Here is a 20,279-nt window from a genome sequence, read left to right as displayed (position 1 = left end):
GAAGATGTACTGCAGCACTGAACCCAGTTGGTCTGTGCAGATCTTTAGCACCCTGGAGCTGACACCATCAGGACCCGCTGCCTTCCCTGCATGGAGTCTCCTCAGCTCCCTCCTGACCTGGTCAGCTGTGATGGAAAGGCCGAGGAGGGCAGGGGAAGATGGAGTAGGAGTAGGAGGGATCTCATGATGGGGTGGCTGAGGACATGAAGAGGGTGTCTGGGGTGAATGGACAGTGGACCCTGTATTGAATCTGTTAAAGAAAAGCCCTCTCCAGGCCTCCCTCACTCTGTTGGCTGCCAGACAGCTTGTATCCAGAGATCTTCCTCATGCCATTCCACACTTCTCTCACATTGCTTGTTTTGGATTTCTCTCGTTACCGGACCCTCTGCCTCCCTTATCGACCCAGCCTTTGGATTTTGTCTTTTGGTTTGTCCCTTTGCTACTCTGTGTCCTGTGGGATTCCGGTCATGCATAAGGATCCTTCTATTCCACGTATAGGTTCTGTGACACATACAACAAGCCCAAAGTCTTATTATGTCTAGTAGGGCATTTAACAAACTGACTAAAAGTAGGCAGAATAGAGGAGAGCGAAGCATAATTAAAATCACCAGTTATCAGGACCAGGGCTTGTGGGTGACGAGTGTGTAGTCCAGCTGTAACAGTGTGTATGATGTGTCACACGCTGAGGCTGCGTCGGCAGAGGGCGAGACATACACCAACACAACAGTAACACGCTAGAACACCCTAGGTAGGTAAAATGGCAGCAGGCTAACTGCTAGTAGCTCAACGTCCGGGGTGCAAAGCTGTTCTTTTACAGTAATGTGACCAGAATTACACCATCTGTTATTCACAAACACTGCCAGCCCTCCTCCTCTCTTTCTATCGGATTTTCCGATCCGCGCACCTGTGCAGTAAATACAGTTGTCAGCTGATTGCTAACTACAGAAATGCCATTGCCAGCCACAGAAAACCATTATAAATTTAGCAAAAACATTGTGCTTTAAAAATGAAATGTTAGGGACATTGTAAAAGTGATTCACTGGTGGCTAAGGGGAACGCCCTAGCCGAAGACAGGCGGTCTTAAGGTCTGGAGAACAGGACAGAGAAGGTGAGGCCTACGTCAGGATGGTGCAAGCTGGCAAACGGCTGCAGAAATTACAGGAGGCTCCTCGGGCCTGTGAGACGATGGTCTCTAGTGCTGTCAGGACACAGGGCAGCCCATGAGGCTGCTGGGCAGCCCAGACTTAACCAAAGGAAATTTGAGTTTAATTACTGATTGTCTGTTGCAGTACATACAGCTCTTGACAGAGACCAGGTGCTGGAGGCCTGGGGACACAACCAGAAGGAGGACATGATCTGCTCCCTGGCGAGTGGGTTTGGGTCAAGAGGTTTCCTTCAAGCACCTTGCAGCCCCGTTGGGAAGGACTGTTCCAGGTGCTGCTGACCACTGGATCGGCCGTTAGGCTGGAGGGGAAAGACCGCTGGACCACGTCACTCTCTGTCGGCGAGCTTCTCCAAGAGAAGCAGATTTAACCAGCTAAAAATGTTGTATTTTGCCATTTTGCTGTTTGATGTAAGAGAAGCGGGTCCAACGGGGGACCAGGAACAACATTGGGATCAGGGAGAAAAGTTGTTTCTGTCAGTAAGGAATAATCAGAGCTCGTGCTGGGTATGTATTGCCAAACCACGTCACACGTTACAAGGAGGGCTGCCCTTGGGGGTCATTCCTTTTAATATGAACCACCATGTAGGTAGACTAGATTGGACACATACTGTAGAACTACTCTGAACATATCTGCCAATGTAAAGGGAGGTAACTTAAAGCAACCGTATAGAGAAATAGCTAAAGGGCAGAGATGGTATCCCACAGATTTCGAGGGCTGGTACGCACCTCGTTATAATCACAGTAAACGTCCACCTGCCTTGCGCCTTGCCAGGCCATACAGGGGCTGGTTATGTTTTAACAGGACACATAATCAGAATACACAGTTCATGGGAAGAAAATTGTAATCGAACAGAAAACAGCTGAGCTCCGTTCTTTATGATGAAAGGAGACAATAATACTTGGGGAGTGGGGAAGTACCCGTTAGAATGCCCACCCCTGGCTTCCTGCAGAGTGGTCAGGAACACGCTATCTAGGCTGCGTGGTGCCACGCGCCTGGATATTGGCACATAGTCCATTCTACCCAGATCGCTCCAAAATGCACCCCGAGCAATTACTGAAGTAGAGCGATTCTTTGCTATAGCTTTCCCTTGGTTTGGAACAGGGAAACTTGCTAGAGAATCTATTCACATGTCTGTGTCCTTAGAAAAACTCGCTAACGAAACGTCCGAAGGGTTAAGAACCAACAATGACGAGATGGTGGCCATGAGGACTGTCGCAATGCAAATTCGATTGGCTTTACATGACTTGTTAGCCTCTCAAGAGGGGACGTGTGCAGTAATTGGAGCTGAGTGTTGTACTGACACCCCTGACAATTCGGAACACATCCCGGATTTAGCACAGCGCATCTATGATGAAGGACAGAAGTATCACACTTATAATCTTGATGATTGGGGCATCGGCTCATGGTTGATGTCAGTGTTTGGCTCGTGGGATACTCTTGCTCAATATGTATTGATGGGATTGGTAATGTTTGTTATTTTTGTCCTAGTCATATCATTTAGCATGGAACTGTACTGGAACTGTTCTGGGTGGGTTTTTTGTTTGTGATTTATAGAAAAAGCCTCCTTTTGTATCAGTGAGTTGAGTCAGTGCTTCATCAGCTGTGGCTCCCGTGTGCACATGTAATAAAGGTGATTCCTGCTTCAGACACACACAGATCGTGTGTCCTGTGTTGGACACAACAAATACTCTGTTCAGTTGCAAGAAAGAAGCTCCCACAGTAAAGCTTAGTTCTGTTGGCTATAAACCTGGGTCGACATTTCTTCATACTTCTTCGTCGCTTTTTACAAGCCCACGTTTCTGTCCTTGAAGAAAAACACCCCCCACTGCCACCAAAACCCTGGGCTCGGTTTAGGGTTTTGGTCTTTCATATGAAGGAAAACGGAGCTTTCACTGGCCGATTATCACACTTTAATGGGAACCAAACTACAGAAAAGACCAGAAAAAAAGAGTAATGGACACAGCGTGTCCACACCGCACTCCCCCCTGGGTCAGAGATCAAATAGAACTGCTCTCACACTAAACAAACCACCACAGGAAAAATGAACCCAATAAGAGCATAAAACACCAATACTGAATATGATGATGTGACCCTGTCTAAGAGGAGCCAGGTATTAGACTGGCTGTAGCTGCTCACAGATGTAGCACTGGATACAAACTACAACTCCCATAAACACCCTGAGCCACTTCCTGACAGCGTCACAGTCCCTATTCCTCCTGGCTGTAGTGACGTCAGCGGGTCCCTCCCCGTTCTGGCAGCTTCACAGTCACCGGCGCTTGCAGGAGAGACTCACACGGGATTTCTTTTTTAAAAGTTTATTTTCTCAAAAATTAGAAAAACACACCGGAGGGTTTCCAGAGATATTTACAAGTCAGGAGTACAGCAGGCTGGTAGCGAGGTATATCTCCCTCTCTCCTACATGTTACTTTAAAACTCTTACTGTAATTTAACACGTTTGAACACGAAACAACATCGTAATTTCTAAAATTATTTTTATATTTATGTCATCATCTCACTACCCATCAATAAACCCGTCTCACAGTATAAGAAGTAAGACAGAGAGCTGGGAGAGAGTCAGCCTGTGCTCATGAGTCAGTGACGGTTTAATCTCCACACTGTCAGCAGGCAGCAACTCAAGGTCTTTAAAACTATCCCCAGTCCAGAAGACAGGATAGATCTTCTCTCCCTGAGTGAAGACCATGTCAGTGAAAGTGTAGAGATGAGCACTGGACTCCACTGTGTAAAAGGAGACCTTCCTCTCCTCAATATCCACACACCCCCAGCTTCCTGGGCTTCAGACTGAGGGGGAGAGAGGTCACAGGGTCAGTTAGAGCAGAGAAAGGGTGAGAGCCCAGACACCAGTAACCCTGCTGGGGAGAGAAGCTGAACTTTCCTCTCATCTCTGCAGATTCTCTGGTCACTCCTATTGTCCACCAGTTATTCACCTCCACCTCCCAGTAGTGTCTCCCTGAGGTGAAGGCCTCCCTGCTCATGACACAGGACCAGTAATACTCTTCCTCTATCCCAGTCTCACTCTCTTCCCATCCTCAGACAGGCTGAGCTCACAGTGAGCTGTATCAGGGTCCAGAGTCACAGCAGCTGGGGAATAAAACAGCAAACATCACAACAGGCTCCTGCCGATTACATTCCAACTTAACTCCATTAGACTGTGAAATGTCTTTGTCCCCCAAACACACCGAGAGAGAAAAACAAGTCAATTACTAATTACTTCTCTTCCCTTCCAGAGAAACAACATATTCTGTCATTGTTTCACTAAGTATTACACACGCAAGTGATCCCCATTATCCTCTAAATACAAACATTAAACATTTGTTTTCACAGCGATTAAACTTTGTTTTTTAAACAACATTATTAATAAACACAGGACCGACCGGACTGCAAGAGAAACTACAGCCCGACCACTCGCTTTCAAAAACTTCAAAACCCACCACAACGACCTGTATACTGTAAGAAACTGGACAACCTGTCTGTTAAAATGGTTTATTTCAAATCCCAGTTTAGCAGCTTGTTCATCTTCTCTAAGACCATTTTCCTGATGACTTAATAAATAAAACAGTGCTGAATTCAAAGACTGTATAATGCCCATTTTTACACAAAAACAATATAATTACAAAAGCAAAATCTTGCTAAAATATAAGAAAACCTTCACACTTTGAAAATGTGAAGAAATATCCAAAGTATTCAATTTAAACCAGAAATAACACATCCAGAAACCCAGAGAGAAACAGAGGCGCAGCATTCAAGATGGCATTCAGGTGGGAGGTAAAGTTTAGAGGCTGAGGAGTTGCTTTGAATTTTTCATGACCTGAATGTTATTTTTTTGCTTTTTTGACTGCAGAAAAATTAGGACTTAACACTAGTTGTTTAAACTTTGGTTATAATTGAAAAAAATATATTTTTTGAGGTTTAAGAATTTCTATATGAGTAGCACTGAGAACAGAAAAGAGAGTGCTGGGTCTTTGAAGGAGAAATCTAAGATACCTCAATTGTATATATATGGTACTACAAAAAATCGATAGCAACTAAAGAGAAAAGTGAAGCAGCTGGAGGGGATGTGGAACGAGTACTGGAGATGCGCTCGTACGCGAGTGAGACTCAGCTGCCGGAGGAAGAGCTGGAGTCCCTGCCCGGTGACCAAGAGAGGAAGGAGCGAGCTGACGCTGGAGGAGCTCCAGACCAACATGTTCAACATGATGGCACAGGGCCTGGCTGAGCTGAAGGAAATGATTAGATTTAATACAGTCAGTATTGAAGGTCTTAAAAAGTCCATGGGCTTTGTATTCAAAGAGGTTGAAGACTTAAAGAGTGAAGTGAAAGCTCTTAAACGAGTGAATATCGTGCAAGAAAAACATATTAAAGAACTTGAATTGAAAGCGAACGATGCAGAAAGATACCGTCGACGATGGAATTTAAAATTACTTGGAGTTAAGGAGGAACGCAATGAGGACATTGTTGCAACAGTGAAGGGTATCTGTAAAAGGACCCTGCCGGACCAGGAGGACGTGATATTGGCCATTGACATAGTTCACAGGCTTGGGAGAGCAAACATGTCTGGGCAAGTGCGCCCCAGATCGATTAAAATACAGTTCACCAAGAGGACGGCGAGGGACATGCTGTGGCGAGGGGCGAGAGGGAATGAGTATTTGAATGAGAACAAACTGAGATTTGCATAGGACCTGTCCGCCGCAGACAGGAGCACCAGGAGCCAGCTGTGGCCCCAGGTTGAAGCTGCAGTGAGAGGGGAGGAGAGCCTGCTTTGTGGGAGCGAGGGCCTCTGTTGACGGGAAGGAGATCCGCTCCCAGTGACTGCTCAGTTAATGATTGTGTTTGGTTTTATTTGTTATAGCAGTATATACTAATGGCTGCATCTGTAGCTATTAAAGGGAGCAAAATCCTAGTTATGTCGAAAAGAAATAAAGAAGATACTCTTATTAAAGATATAATTGAATTAACTCAGATTACTGATTACAGTCAGTAAGAAAAAGAAAAATTGAATCTTTTCCAATTGCAATTACAGTAGATCAGATTTATGAAGAAAAAGCTAAAGGTGCATTTATTCGATCAAGAAGAAAGTGGATGGAAGAAGGGGAAAAAATACTAAATATTTTTATAGTTTAGAAAAAAGAAGTTTAGAATATAAATTGATTGACAAGTTAAAAATGAATGGATATAGCTTTATATGTTACTGATTTTTACAAAACATTATATTCAGCAAGACAGAACAAGTCGGATATAGATGTATTCCTGCATTCCATAAGGAGAGACGCTAGATTTATAGATAAGGAATTCCGTATACAGTGTGATCAACAAATTACTAAGAACAAAATAAAGGTAAATATTAAAAAAAATTATAAAAAATATTATAAAAAAAGACAATAAATCCCCTGGGAATTATGGTTTATGTAGTGAATTTTATAATATTTTTCAAGATTTGTTAATTGATTTTTTATTTTGTGTTTTTGAAGAAGCTATACAAAAAAAAAGAAATGCCACCTTCTCTGAAACAGGGATTGATCTCTCTTATTCCCAAACCTGACAAGGATAAATTAATATTAGAAAATTGGAGGCTTATAACTTTGTTGAATAATGATGCAAAATTATTAGCTTTGATATTTGCAAATAGATTAAAGAAAGGTTTGGATCAGATTCTTGATGAGACACAATCTGGTTTTATGTAAGGCAGACATATTTGTAATAATATCCGTTTAATTCTGGATCTGATAGATTATAGTGATCTTTTAGAAGATGATAGTTATATTTTATTTATTTATAACTTTTATACAGCTTTTGATACAGTAGAACATACATTTATGTTTAAGTGTTTAGAATTTTATGGTTTTGGTGAAACTACTATTTTTCTTAAGAATAGTAAAGAGGTCTCTAAAGCAATTGAGGTTTTAAATGTGTTTTCAGCAGTCTCGGGATTGTCTTTGAATATTGACAAGTGTGAACTGTTTTCTCTTAAGGATTCTAATTTAGATGCAATAGTGAATATACCTGTGAAGAAAGTGGTTCGTTATTTGGGTATTATAGTCAGTAAAGACCAAGATGAAAGATGTAAATTGAACTTTACACCTATTTTAGATAAAACTACAAAAAGATTTCAGTCTTGGTTAATGAGGGACCTATCGTAGGCAGGTCGGGTTCTACTGTCGAAAGCAAGGAAAACATATGATATATATACAAAATACAATTTGATCACATAATTTGCTTCATTACCTCTGGCGGTTAAATGTTTTTTTCTGTTTGTGTTTGTTCTCTTGTACCTGTTTTGATCCTCTGGTTGTATTTGTATTTGTAAATTCTTCATACATTTAATAAAAAATTCTAAAAAGAAAGCATAAGAAATGGCTTTTATCTGGTACTTTGCATGTGCCAGATAAAAGTTCAATGTGAAGCACAGTACAGGCTCGATGGCTTCACATCTTCCATCGATCACATAAAAGTGCAGTAAAGCGATCTAAATATGACTCTGAAGTACTGGGAAAGATGATTATTTTGAGCGTGCCTCCCAGGGTCTGCTACGAGGCTGAAGTTGGCTTCTTATTCGCCTTATTCGGCGCTCACCCTGCGGCTCATGTGGGTCCTAATGCCCCAGTATAGTGACGGGGACACTATACTGTAAACAGGCGCTGTCCTTTCGGATGAGACGTAAAACCGAGGTCCTGACTCTCTGTGGTCATTAAAAATCCCAGGGTGTTTCTCGAAAAGAGTAGGGGTGTAACCCCGGCATCCTGACCAAATTTCCCCATCAGCCGTTATCAATCATGGCCTCCTAACAATCCCCCTCTGTGAATTGGCTTCATTACTCTGCTCTCCTCCCCACTGATAGCTGATGTATGGTGAGTGTTCTGGCGCACAATGGCTGCCGTCGCATCATCCAGGTGGGGCTGCACACTGGTGGTGATGGAGGGGAGTCCCCATTACCTGTAAAGCGCTTTGAGTGGAGTGTCCAGAAAAAGCGCTATATAAGTGTAAGCAATTATTATTATTAATAATAATAATTATTATTAATTATTATTATTATTATTATTATTATTATTATTTGTTCCACCTTAAATGCTGCTGCTGTGATGTTATGTCGCCTTTCGCCTGTAGATGGCTCTCTTCGATCAGTACTAATCCGGCTGGAATACTGTGGACATCCTCAGTGAGGGAGTATCCAAATAAATAGCAACTGTCCAAATTATATTTTTGTATGGAATGTATTTCAGAAAATCGAAAGCCAATTTTAAAAACTCACCATAACATGGACTTACCCTGGAAAAAGGGGATTGCACTTTCTGCCTATTGCTACGCCACCCCCCCCCCCCCCCCGATTATAAGAACGTCTCACAATTCTGACACCAAGGTGTGAAAGACAATGTAACACACTATCGAAATCCTGAAGTATAAGAAATTTTAATGTACCGTTTTTTAAATATGACCCTCTGAACATGGCAGGTAAGCATACATTAGGAAAAAAGTACGGTTCAAATTGCAATGACACAAACTGTTTAGAAAATCATGACCTTGCCGATATTTGTAGGGAATATGTGTGTTTTGCACATGTCGAACTATACACATAAACATTGAGCTCCTGAGTCAATATCACCGGGGATGTCCAATAAAGACGAACATCAGTAGCTTCAAGGAAACTTAGACTCGCACATGGAGTTTTATCTTCGAATAGAGGGTGGGGGAATTCATTTATACTCCCGTTGCTCTTTAGCTAAACTATTTTAAAACTATGACGCAGAAACTTGTAATCACCTTAAAGAGTCTTCTTGAAGACGTGCACTATCTACCTCTCAACTGTCAATTGATAGGACTTTAGAAGAAACTGTTCTCATAAAACCAACATACAGATTACACATTTTAAGGAACATGAACAGAAATCCGTGTTCTAAATAACATAAAACTGTCCCTGCAAATTATCACCAAGCTGTTTTACATGTCTGATCATCTTTCTTTCCTACTTTGCAGTGAGCACAAATTTTTTCGGTATCTTCTCGTGTATTTTCCATGCTATTTTACTGTCTCTTTCTCACATGAGACAGATCCACAGCCGAAACTTTAGGTCGGTTCCTGTTACTCTGTCTACAGCCAAATGTGACAGCGATACTGTCACTGCTTTTGGGCCACGTGTTCCTGCTGTTATATTATGCCATGTTCACCAACAGCCCGAAACGTTACTGCTGTAGCACAGGAGTTAAATAGGCGCAGTCGATAGAGTTTGAATCTCTTAATCTCAGAACTGTGGGTTCAGCCCCCATGTTGGGTCCCTCTGTGTCAATTTGATCCTCCCAATCCTCCTAGCATGACCTGATGGCTTACAGTGATCCCCAGTGCCTTACAGATGCAGCCATTCAAAATGTGCGGGCGATACCGCATTATTTTCGGGTGCGCTGTACGCAGTCTACATCGAGTTACCGGTAAATACCGCTAGTTACCGTAAATTCTCCTATAATACGGCAATAAAAATAATAGTATCCGGAATTTCCGCAAGGTGGAGCTAATAAAGCTCAACCTCTCATGTTTGAGCTGTCGCCATCAAAGTCTTTAACGAAGATATTACTAATAGTATTAATAATGAATGACCTTGGACAAGCTGTAAGTGTAAACTCAAAGTATTGCCCTGGTCCACATTCTTTTTTTCATTGACCGTCTTTGTAAAAGTAACACCACAGCATTTCGCAATCATGCATTTGTTTCCAATCATGCAAAGTACAGTAATTTTTGAGAATCGATTCACCATGCCTTTCACATGCTCATAAAAGAGATTGACTTAGGAACATAAATATATTACCGTATGCAAACTGCACTGTATACAGTATGTATATGTATATTTAATGTCTTAACTGTGCCCGTTTAAGTATTGAATATTTATATGGAATTTTACCACTGAAGGGAAATCTTAGTGCCTGAGCTTAAAAAGAATGGGAGCATACTGCAACGCATGTGAAGGCCATAAACGATATTAATTTTGGAACTTAAACATACAGTATATGGCTGGTCTCGGTACTTTAAAGAAAACATACACACCAGTATTCCATCTTCTTTAACCAAGTCTTTAACTAACGTGATACCGGAGTCAACAAGCATACTTTTAGAATTTGATTAAAAGGGAATTTAATATGGAATTGTGTATTTCAAGAAATTAATAACGATATGATTATATTCGTGTACTGCGACAGGGCTGTGTAGGGCTGTTTCGTCTCTTTCTTCATGCAACTTCCTTTGTAGCCCACTGGTCTACGTGCCTGATTGCCAACTCACAGGTTGTGTGTTCGAATCCAGCTGGTGCTGGACTTTTCTTTTAACAAACATTTCTTCAAAAAATAGAATAGCAATATTATGGACAATCAATTGACTTTTATATTTCAAAATATCACAACATGATCAATTCTAAGTCATTTTTGATAGCAATGAATAGTCGGCTTCTTCCCTTCTGACAACGGTCCCTGCGTCCGCTTCCTGCTTCTATTGTGTGTGTGTGTGGGGGGGAATTCCTTCAGATCTCCCTTCAGATTTAAAAGGTTATTAATCATATCTTCGGTGTCGCATCTTACAAGTGCAGCTGATCATTTGCTGCCTGGGTGGGTCAACTATCACAAAGCTTTAGAGAACCTAACATTTCTATTATCAACAAATTGTAAATTTGTAATAGAGTAAATCTTTATAGAGAAATGGAGGCTGGACAGTATGCGTTACAATATAAACATTTGTATTGATTTAAATTGTGTTTTGATTTAAATCGCAAATGCGTGTTTAATTATATGTGTTTTTTTAATCATAATCAGACTAATGCAACATAAATTGATACAGTATCTTTGTCTTCTAAGTATCTTAATAAACTTTCAGCATAGCTTTCTACCCGTTTAGATTTATTTTTCTTGGGATTTTGGGATCAAACGTGGAAGGATTAGATTGTAATCGTTTTTATTTTTCAAATACGTTTTAGAAAAGTGTACAGTAGGACAGAACAAAAAAAACAGACATTGTGTGGTACAGCACGGAGCTCAGTCAATTCAAACAAGTTCAATTTAAAAAAAACTGTAACGGACATAAAAACTCCCTTCCTTTTAACAGAGCGTTTCATAATTGCCAACTACGAAATTTATTTAAACTGCGACACTTATCATTCAACTTTAAATAGACTTTTATATAGCGTTTTAAACGAATAAGTAATTAGATTGCTCATAAACCTAATCACTTTTTCTACATAAACACAGCGTGATTGCTCTCTGAAAATGCTTTTTCTTTATATTTAGGCTCAGATTTCAACTATAGATCGTATTATTATAAACTTTCTTGGAAAAATGTTTTTTATGTAAACCATGTTTGCTATTAATTCATTTAGGGCTAGAATATGTTCATTGTCTTCCAATCGAGTCGAGTTGACATTAGAAGTTTGCCACGCCCGGACTGTTACACCAACGCATTAGCATGTTAAAGCGATTTCATTGAGGAGCCTAGCTTTTTTAACTAGTAAGTACTGTACTTCCTACTTTGAAAATACCTGTGAAACCGGTTTAATTCGTCACAGCCAGCACTCCCGCAGAGAGGGGGGTTGTACTCGTTAATGTCTTAGCACAAAGCAGAAACTTCTTGTATTTTCCGATGACATACAAGTGGAAAGATTACAGATTTTAATTGTCCTTTTTCTGAACCAGGGAAAATCTGATCATGTTTCTCTATAACAATAATAAAAAACTTTATTTTACATATCACCTTTAAAAGTGGCATCTCAAAACAATACAGTAGATGTAAACCACAGATTACAAAGTAAATACCCAGACAAACACAAACGCGTTTTTTAATAAGATGCTTTTATTCGTTCATAATCTGACAATCTCAGGAAGACTAATGGGGGTCTGGCTTTTTTTCTGGAAAACCATAACTCTGGTCTTGTCCAGATTGACTGTCAGCGCTCAGGTCTGACAGTGCTTCTCCAGCAGCGCCAGGTTCTGCGGCAGCCTCTGTTCTGTGGGCGACAGCAGGACCAGGTCGTCTGCAAATAGCAGGAACTCGATTTCTGTAATTAATGCAGATCAGTAAATCAAGGGACAAAACAGTTATTGTGCCCGGATCCTCAATGGGCTTTGACGTGCTAATGCGTTGGTTTAACAGTCTGGATGTGGCAAGCCTCTAATGTCTCCCGACTTCGGCAAAAGGCACCTGTGTGGAGACTTTTCGGCAGCAGCGGGAGCAGTATGATGCATTACTGGGGAGGATTGGGAGGCTAGAGACACTCCTGAAAATGCAGACTTTTGTCGATGGAAACCGGTGTGTGTGTCTCTCTCTGCTGGATGTCCCTCTCACTCTCTGCTGAATGAATAAAAGCATTTTATTAAAAACGCGTTTGCGTTTGTCTGGTATTTACTTTGGTCCCTTTTAACTGTTTTTCCATCTTCTTTATTGCTTTGAGATGCCAGTTTTAAAAGTGATATGTAAAATAATGTCTTTTATTATTGTTATAGAGAAACATGATCCGATTTTCCCCGGTTCAGAAAAAAAGATCTAAAGTGCTACACCTAACTTTCTTAATTCGATGTATTTAAAGCAGTGAACTACTGTAGGTGTAACATAACATTCAGAAATACAATCGAGAATAGTTTTGTGGTGTTTGTATAGATGAAACGTTCCTAAAACGTATAACGTAACAAAATTAAAGATGATTAAAATCTGTAATCTTTCCACTTGTACTGTATGTCATCGGAAAATACAAGAAGTTTCTGCTTTGTGTAACAATGGTATCAAAAAGTAATCTAAGTGGTGAGAAAGCTGTGCTCAATGTATTTAAGGGACTTAAAAGTAAAAGGAGATGCTTCATATTGCTTGACTAATTTTAAAAACTAAGTTATAAATGCATATGCTCCCTCGGTGCCGCGCCGGGTGTAAATATCTAAATATACATTCGTCCCGGGAAGAGGCCGAAGAGTGCCCGGCTGGGGTGCGCGGGGAAGAGCAGAACAGGAGTGAAAGTGGTCAGGGTGGGATTTAGGAAGGCGTACAGTCTGGGCAGGTATAGATTACACTTTTCTAAAACGTATTTGAAAAATAAAAACGATTACAATCTAATCCTTCCACGTTTGATCCCAAAATCCCAAGAAAAATAAATCTAAACGGGTAGAAAGCTATGCTGAAAGTTTATTAAGATACTTAGAAGACAAAGATACTGTATCAATTTATGTTGCCTTAGTCTGATTATGATTAAAAAAACACATATAATTAAACACGTGTTTGCGATTTAAATCAAAACACGATTTAAATCAATACAAATGTTTATATTGCAACGCATACTGTCCAGCCTCCATTTCTCTATAAAGATTTACTCTATTACAAATTTACAATTTGTTGATAATAGAAATGTTAGGTTCTCTAAAGCTTTGTGATAGTTGACCCACCCAGGCAGCAAATGATCAGCTGCACTTGTAAGATGCGACACCGAAGATATGATTAATAACCTTTTAAATCTGAAGGGAGATCTGAAGGAATCCCCCCCCACACACACAGACAATAGAAGCAGGAAGCGGACGCAGGGACCGTTGTCAGAAGGGAAGAAGGCGACTATTCATTGCTATCAAAAATGACTTAGAATCGATCATGTTGTGACATTTTGAAATATAAAAGTCAATTGATTGTCCATACTATTGCTATTCTATTTTTTGAAGAAATGTTTGTTAAAAGAAAAGTCCAGCACCAGCTGGATTTGAACACACAACCCGTGAGTTGGTAATCAGGCACATAGACCAGTGGGCTACAAAGGAAGGTGCTTGGAGAGGCGAAGCAGCCCTACACAGCCCTGTCGCAGTACACGAATATAATCATATCGTTATTAAATTCTTTAGATACGCGATTCCATATTATATTCCCTTTTAATCAAATTCTAAAAGTATGCTTGTTGACTCCGGTATCACGTTAGTTAAAGACTTCAATGCTTAAAATCTTTAGGGAGAAATGGAATACTGGTGTGTATGTTTTCTTTAAAGTACCGAGACCAGCCATATACTGTATGTTTAAGTTCCAAAATTAATATCGTTTATGGCCTTCACACGCGTTGAAGTATGCTCCTATTCTTTTTATGCTCAGGCACTAAGATTTCCCTTCAGTGGTAAAATTCCATATAAATATTCAATACTACAACGGGCACAGTAAAGACGTTTACTGTAAATCTTTCTACGACAGACCAACGGACCACAAGTGCCCCTGTCGGTCAACCAATCACGTACCGCGGTACCGCGCGTCATCGTGCGTCACAATTGCTCGACGCCGTAGCCAATTACCTCCGGTACGTGTGTGTACAGCGCACTTTGAATGGTTGCATGGGTGCATGGCTGCATCTGTATGACCTTTTGCGTATTTCAGCTTTCTTTCCACTTTGAGCCTCGATTCAGATATTGCTCTGAAAGTATTGGGCAAGCAAGAGTTTGTCTGAATCGAGGGAGATCTACTCATGATCATATGGGTGGGGTGGTGAGGGCACAATCCCTAGAACCCGAATCCGTTACAATAACAAAAGGACAGACAATGGAATACGGCTATTTCGAAGTCACAAATGTGAGATATAAAGTCGCAATTCTGAGTTGCTAAGTCACAATTCTGAGATACTAAGTCAGATTTCTGACTTACTAAGTCGCAATTCTGAGTTGCTAAGTCGGAATTCTGAGATAGCATAGTGCGATTTTTTTTCTCCCTGGCGGAAACGGGCTTCCATAGTATCGTACGCCGGTCTCCCGCGCAACAAGCGGGGGTACTCAGCACTATACTAACGAGGAGCGCTTGTCTGCTGCTGAGCGTCAGCTCTGTTTACTGTCAGCAGTCATGTCCTCATTTCCAAAGACTTTTTCACCTGCTCTCAGCTTTTAAAGACGGTCATAAACGCTCAAGAAGTAATTCATGTCAGTTTGAAGTCTGTTTCTGTTGTCTCAGCTCTTGATAAAGAAAAGCCGTGCGTGGGAGACTCCCTCTCTGAAGAAGTTTGCCGTCACCCTGCGAGGGAGAAGAGCCATCAATCACCGAGGCAACCACTGAGACAGTTAACATTAAACACGTGAAATGCGAGATGTTTCTATCGTTTCTACTCTAATGAGCGCTCAATAAAAATGATCAGAAACCGAAAGCGCTTCTTATGCGGATCAGTATATTCCGATACCACTGGTTCTGCAGAAGAAATAAGAAAAGCCGAACTCAAAGCACTGTGTTGCCATTACGGGTACTCTGTCTGCAGCTGCTTTAAGATCTACTCACACCGTGTTGCCATTAAGGCTACCTAGTTAAAAAAAAACGTATCGTCACCTTTTTGAACGTGATTATTAGACACCCATTAAATCTCAACCGAGGTTTCTTGAGAGATCTTTCAGCGAGCGAGTTATAAAAAACTACTTCGCTTCCAACCTCTGCTGTCACTGTAAACTCGGACGTGATGTTCTGCTGATGTGCAGTGTGTCTTTCCTCTTGTCGTATTCAAGAGTATTCACTGTGTGAGCTCCTCACTGTGTGTTCTGTACTCTACTGTGATTTAATTTAGATGATTAAGTGGAGTAGAGTGACAAGATCTACTTGAACATTTTCGGTTTGTGAAATGAAACACTAAGTACACTTCTGTTAATACAAGTAATGGACATTTAAAATAACCACAATAAAGCTACAAGAGTGAAAGATAAAAGACTATTTAGAATGACATTCACAATAGACTTAAGAACAGTACAACCGCCCGAACAGGGACTCGAACCCTGGGCCCTCAGATTAAAAGTCTGATGCTCTACCAACTGAGCTATCCGGGCTCTGAAAGAAAGGCGACACTGTCGGGATCCTCGCAAGTCACGTGTCTCTTGTGCCGAAGACCAGTCATACCTGACCCGTCTGGAATGACCACTGACAGACTTTATCATGAAGCGACGGCACCACTCCCAGTAGAATGAGTGAGAAATACAGCATGACATGGGCAGTTAAGGGGCTCCCACAATCCATCTTTCCTCACATTACTGATTTTTTTCAATAGCATTTTGACCTTTTTTCACATTCAGATTTTTTTCACATTTAATAAAATCTTTTAATCAACAACATTAAAAAGAAAACAAATGGAACATTTTTGGAACAATAATTAAAAAAAACTTTAAATGCCTTGGTTGTATACGTGTGCACACCGTTTATAAAGGGAGTTGCAACAGTGCTGAAATTTAAAGAGCATTTCTGTAGAGAAAACAGCCTTGATGTTAAGCTTAGTCTTTTAGAAATTCTATTTCTTAACACCCTGCACAGCCTCCCGACAGACTAACAAATATTTTTTGGAGAAATTGGCTCACACACCGGAAGACACTAACGTTTATTTACGTTAGAGTATGTGAATAACAGTTTAACAGTTTAACCGAAAAAGTTTGTAATTGTGATTTTGTTCAAATTCAATAAATCGTCTATGAACAGTAAGAAAATTATTAAGAAATTGTTTTATTTCATAAACTATAAGACAATTAAGAGAGTTTATAGGTCATATCCGTCGCTTATGATTGTGTTTCTTGAATCTCTTGTAATCATCAAAAGTCGATGTGTAGTCCTTCAGTACTTTCTCGAGTTGTGCCATGGATATTTTATACGATCAATACTTGTCATGCTCTTTTGCATTTTCCTTAAACGGAAAAAGTTCAAAGTGTGTTTATGGCTGTGCTTCACATCTACACGAGAGCACCTGTAACAGTACAGGACACGCAGTGAGGAGTTCGTGAAGCTTTCAGTTTAGTGCGGAGATCAGAAGGAGGACTCGCTCGCTGAATGATCTCTCAAGAAATCCCGGGTGAGATTCAACAGGTGTTTTCTGCAACAGCCACGACAAGTGTGAAGCAATCTCTGGATTTCCTGAATTTGAACTAAATTATTAGTTCAAATAATTTAGGATTTAACAGAACTAAATGAGGTACATTTAGAACAGCAGCGCAACTCTGCAGCACGTCGAGGGTGCCTGCATTTAATTGTGTAAACCTGGCTCTCTTTGAACACGAGCAAAGAGTTCTCACTCAACAGAAGATTGAGATGTGAGTACTGTAATATAAAGCACCTGGAGATGCCGAGGATTGAACCCGGGACCTCATACATGCGAAACATGCGCTCTACAACTGAGCTACATCCCTGAGGGGTAAGGTTATGGAACAGATTTAGAGATGTGCAAATGCTCACTGATCGCACCACTCACGAAGAATGCCTGCAGTTTCCCACTTTCGCGTTTCTTCTACTACAGAGTAAATTCATAGGAATTAAGAATAAAGGAAGGAAAAATAATCGCATCGATGCTTAAAGAGACTGGGCACAAATTAATCTGTTATTTTTGTATCCAGTTACATGGGCGACGGTGGTTGATTCCCAGACGGAGGATTGCTTTTTTTCTACCTCCTTACTCGACTGTCTTTCAATTCTATTTTATTTGAAAGCTTTTTGCATCTTTTAAGTGCTCTTGATTAAACTATGCATAGAAAAACAGCAGTACTGGTGATTTAACGTAAAAGGGTGAAACAACGCCCCCAATCACAGGAATGGTAACAGGAAGGATTGTGTTCTTATTTAATATGTCCTTTTGAGATGTCTTATCAATGCACACAGGCGGTAGAGCTGAATAATTTACTTTTAGTGGTGTTTTTAAACAAAGATGTAACACGTTCTTTCTATACCAGGAAGAAAGGAGCAGACTTTAACTTTAAGAGGCAAAAATGACACCTTGTCAAAGCTAATATTAATTAAAATGACATCACAACAAAAGAGTGGAGCCTTGAGTGAATAAAGCCTTGAGTGGAGCCTTGAGCTTTCATTGGACGTCTGTGTCTCCATAACTTTGTAGGTGAGAGAGAGGATTGTGATAATTTGCAGGTGCTTCTCGGAAGTGCGTTGGTGGTACAGGCGCCTTCCAAATAATTGAGTCAGGTTTGAATCCCAGCCAGTGCAAACCCAAATCTTTTCAAGATAATCTGTGGTCCGCTAACACATCTTTTGAAACACTACAACAGGTAACACCCCGTGAGAAACATCATGAGCATCTGTTAAACCTCTCTACCTGCCCGTTCCTAGCAGAGACATGACGAGGGTCTAAAGGGCCATTTTGAGCCGTAGAAACATTTTATCATTCAGTAATTTCCTGTGCAGTCAGGCCAGTTCCACTTTAACTGCGCCCGACAACGGAGGTCGTTTTGAAAACAACGAGAGTAAAGGGACACTGCACGTCTGCAGAACATCACGTCCGAGTTTAAGGACAGCAACATCAGAGATTGGAAGCTAGGGAGTTTCAGGTCTGTGTTTTTATTATAGGTTCAAGAAAGTCTGAATACCTTTGCAAGAAGTATTTCAGAATCCCAGTCAAATCCAGTACGAATGCCGCATAGATCTGCATTGTACAATTAGTATACTGTTTGTCCGTTGAATCAAACACGCCTTATAAAGCATTTCTAAAACAGGAGAGATCGTTAGGGAATGCGTCTACCTGTAAAACTAAAATAACTTCAAGGGCACTATAAGCAGAGGTGTGAAAGCCTGCTCTACAGAAGAACTATAGCCAGAGATGCCAAAGAGGTAGAGATTTCACCACGTGAGAGAAAGCATCTCAGAAAACGAAGTTGCGGTTGTTTCCACGCATTATAAAACCACTAGGTCAAACAACAAGAGCTGAAGAGCCGCTGTTCAGAGTAACGCGGCCGATCGTTCTAAGCAGGAGCTGGCTTAAACCTCCAGTCTCTTCAGGAGCATCTGTTGGAGTCACACTGCTACAGCGTATCTCCTTGTTAAATGTCCCTTTTATTGCTGTTGCTACCTCCAGGTGATGTAAACCAGATTCAGAAAAAAAAAATTTGAACAACATTATTCCCATGTTTACACGAAGGTGTGGTGGCCAAGTGGTAAGGCGTCGGTCTCATGAACCAAAGATTGTGGGTTCAAACCCCACCCGTGCCTGTTTCATTTGTCACCGCTTTCCTTTAGTTTCAAAGTCTTCAAAAAACTGTGATTTTTAAACAGACAAAAATGTAGAAAAAGTGTTTTTTTAGCCCTACAATAGCAGGGTCAGTGACGTAATGAATAACACGTCAGGCCTTGCGTCAGAGAATTATAGGTTCGACTGCCATGTGGCTTGTTGCGATTATACCACTTACATTCTATTATATAAATGAACTGCACCTGAAAGCTATAGAAAACACTTTGGTAAGTTGTCTGCAGCCTCATGCGAATTTCGACAACTTACCCAAAACACTGTACTGTCTGGAATTCAGCTCCAGCTTTGAACTCAATTGCAATGAAAAACCATGCGTAACAAAACTGGAGAACAGCTGAACTTGTGCTCAGTTCGGTGATGAGGGTTCAGAACTGTCCTTGTTGTAATTAGCACGAACTGCACAGGCTCTGAATTAGACCATGTCAATTAGTCTGATCAGTGTAGGACACGTTAATGTAGAATTATTAATAGGTTTATTAGTTAGTTAGTTCAGGTTTACCCACCTGAACTAATGTAGAATTATTACTTGGTCTGTCTCTTGTTTGTATATAAATGAATGTCTCTGACAACTTAATGTTAGTTTTACGATGTAGGTCAGGCGTTGACATATGCACGAGTATGCGAAATGTCTCACTCCTGATTCAGCTCATGTTCTATTGGAGATTGGCAATTCCTCCTGTTTCTCATACAACCATATCAGAACAGAAGCCCGTGTCACCCAGCTGTGATTCAAGATCGACTCACATCTTTATCCCTTTTTTGTTCGTGATCATTATTTTCTTTAGTTGTGATCAATATTGAACTTTTTCTAAAAGAAAAGACAATAATCAAACATGGAGGCAGATTTTTGAAAAGTATTCGGAATTGACAGGGTGCCCCTTTGGAACAGTCGTCAGAAAATGTGAGAAAAAGTTATGTAAGCTCTCACACAAAGCATTGAAGATTGGAATCTGAGTGTAAAAAAGCTACCCATCTCCCAATGAAAGGCAGGGATACACACCATGACTCGAATAGACTCAGCGAACTCTAACACCTATGATATTACGAGTGCTTTGCACGTGTCGAATTTCAAGAAGGAACTACTACAACAGTTGTGGACATAATTCATTACCACCAGCAAAGTCCAATGCCGGCAACTTCTG

At 40.7% G+C, this 20,279-nt stretch overlaps 2 non-coding genes across 2 annotated transcripts; one reads left to right on the top strand and one right to left on the bottom strand.

The window, feature by feature from the left end:
• Nucleotides 1-15,882: 15,882 nt before the first annotated feature.
• Nucleotides 15,883-15,955, bottom strand: trnak-uuu (transfer RNA lysine (anticodon UUU)). The gene has a single exon. It is a non-coding gene; the product is annotated as a tRNA-Lys (tRNA).
• Nucleotides 15,956-19,028: 3,073 nt separating this feature from the next.
• On the top strand, nt 19,029-19,100 carry trnam-cau (transfer RNA methionine (anticodon CAU)). The gene has a single exon. It is a non-coding gene; the product is annotated as a tRNA-Met (tRNA).
• The last annotated feature ends 1,179 nt before the right edge of the window (nt 19,101-20,279 follow it).

Source organism: Lepisosteus platostomus, chromosome 5 (genome assembly GCF_059453375.1).
Source record: "Lepisosteus platostomus isolate fLepPlt1 chromosome 5, fLepPlt1.hap1, whole genome shotgun sequence".
NCBI classification, from domain to species: domain Eukaryota; kingdom Metazoa; phylum Chordata; class Actinopteri; order Semionotiformes; family Lepisosteidae; genus Lepisosteus; species Lepisosteus platostomus.
This window is presented reverse-complemented; position numbering and strand designations above follow the sequence as displayed.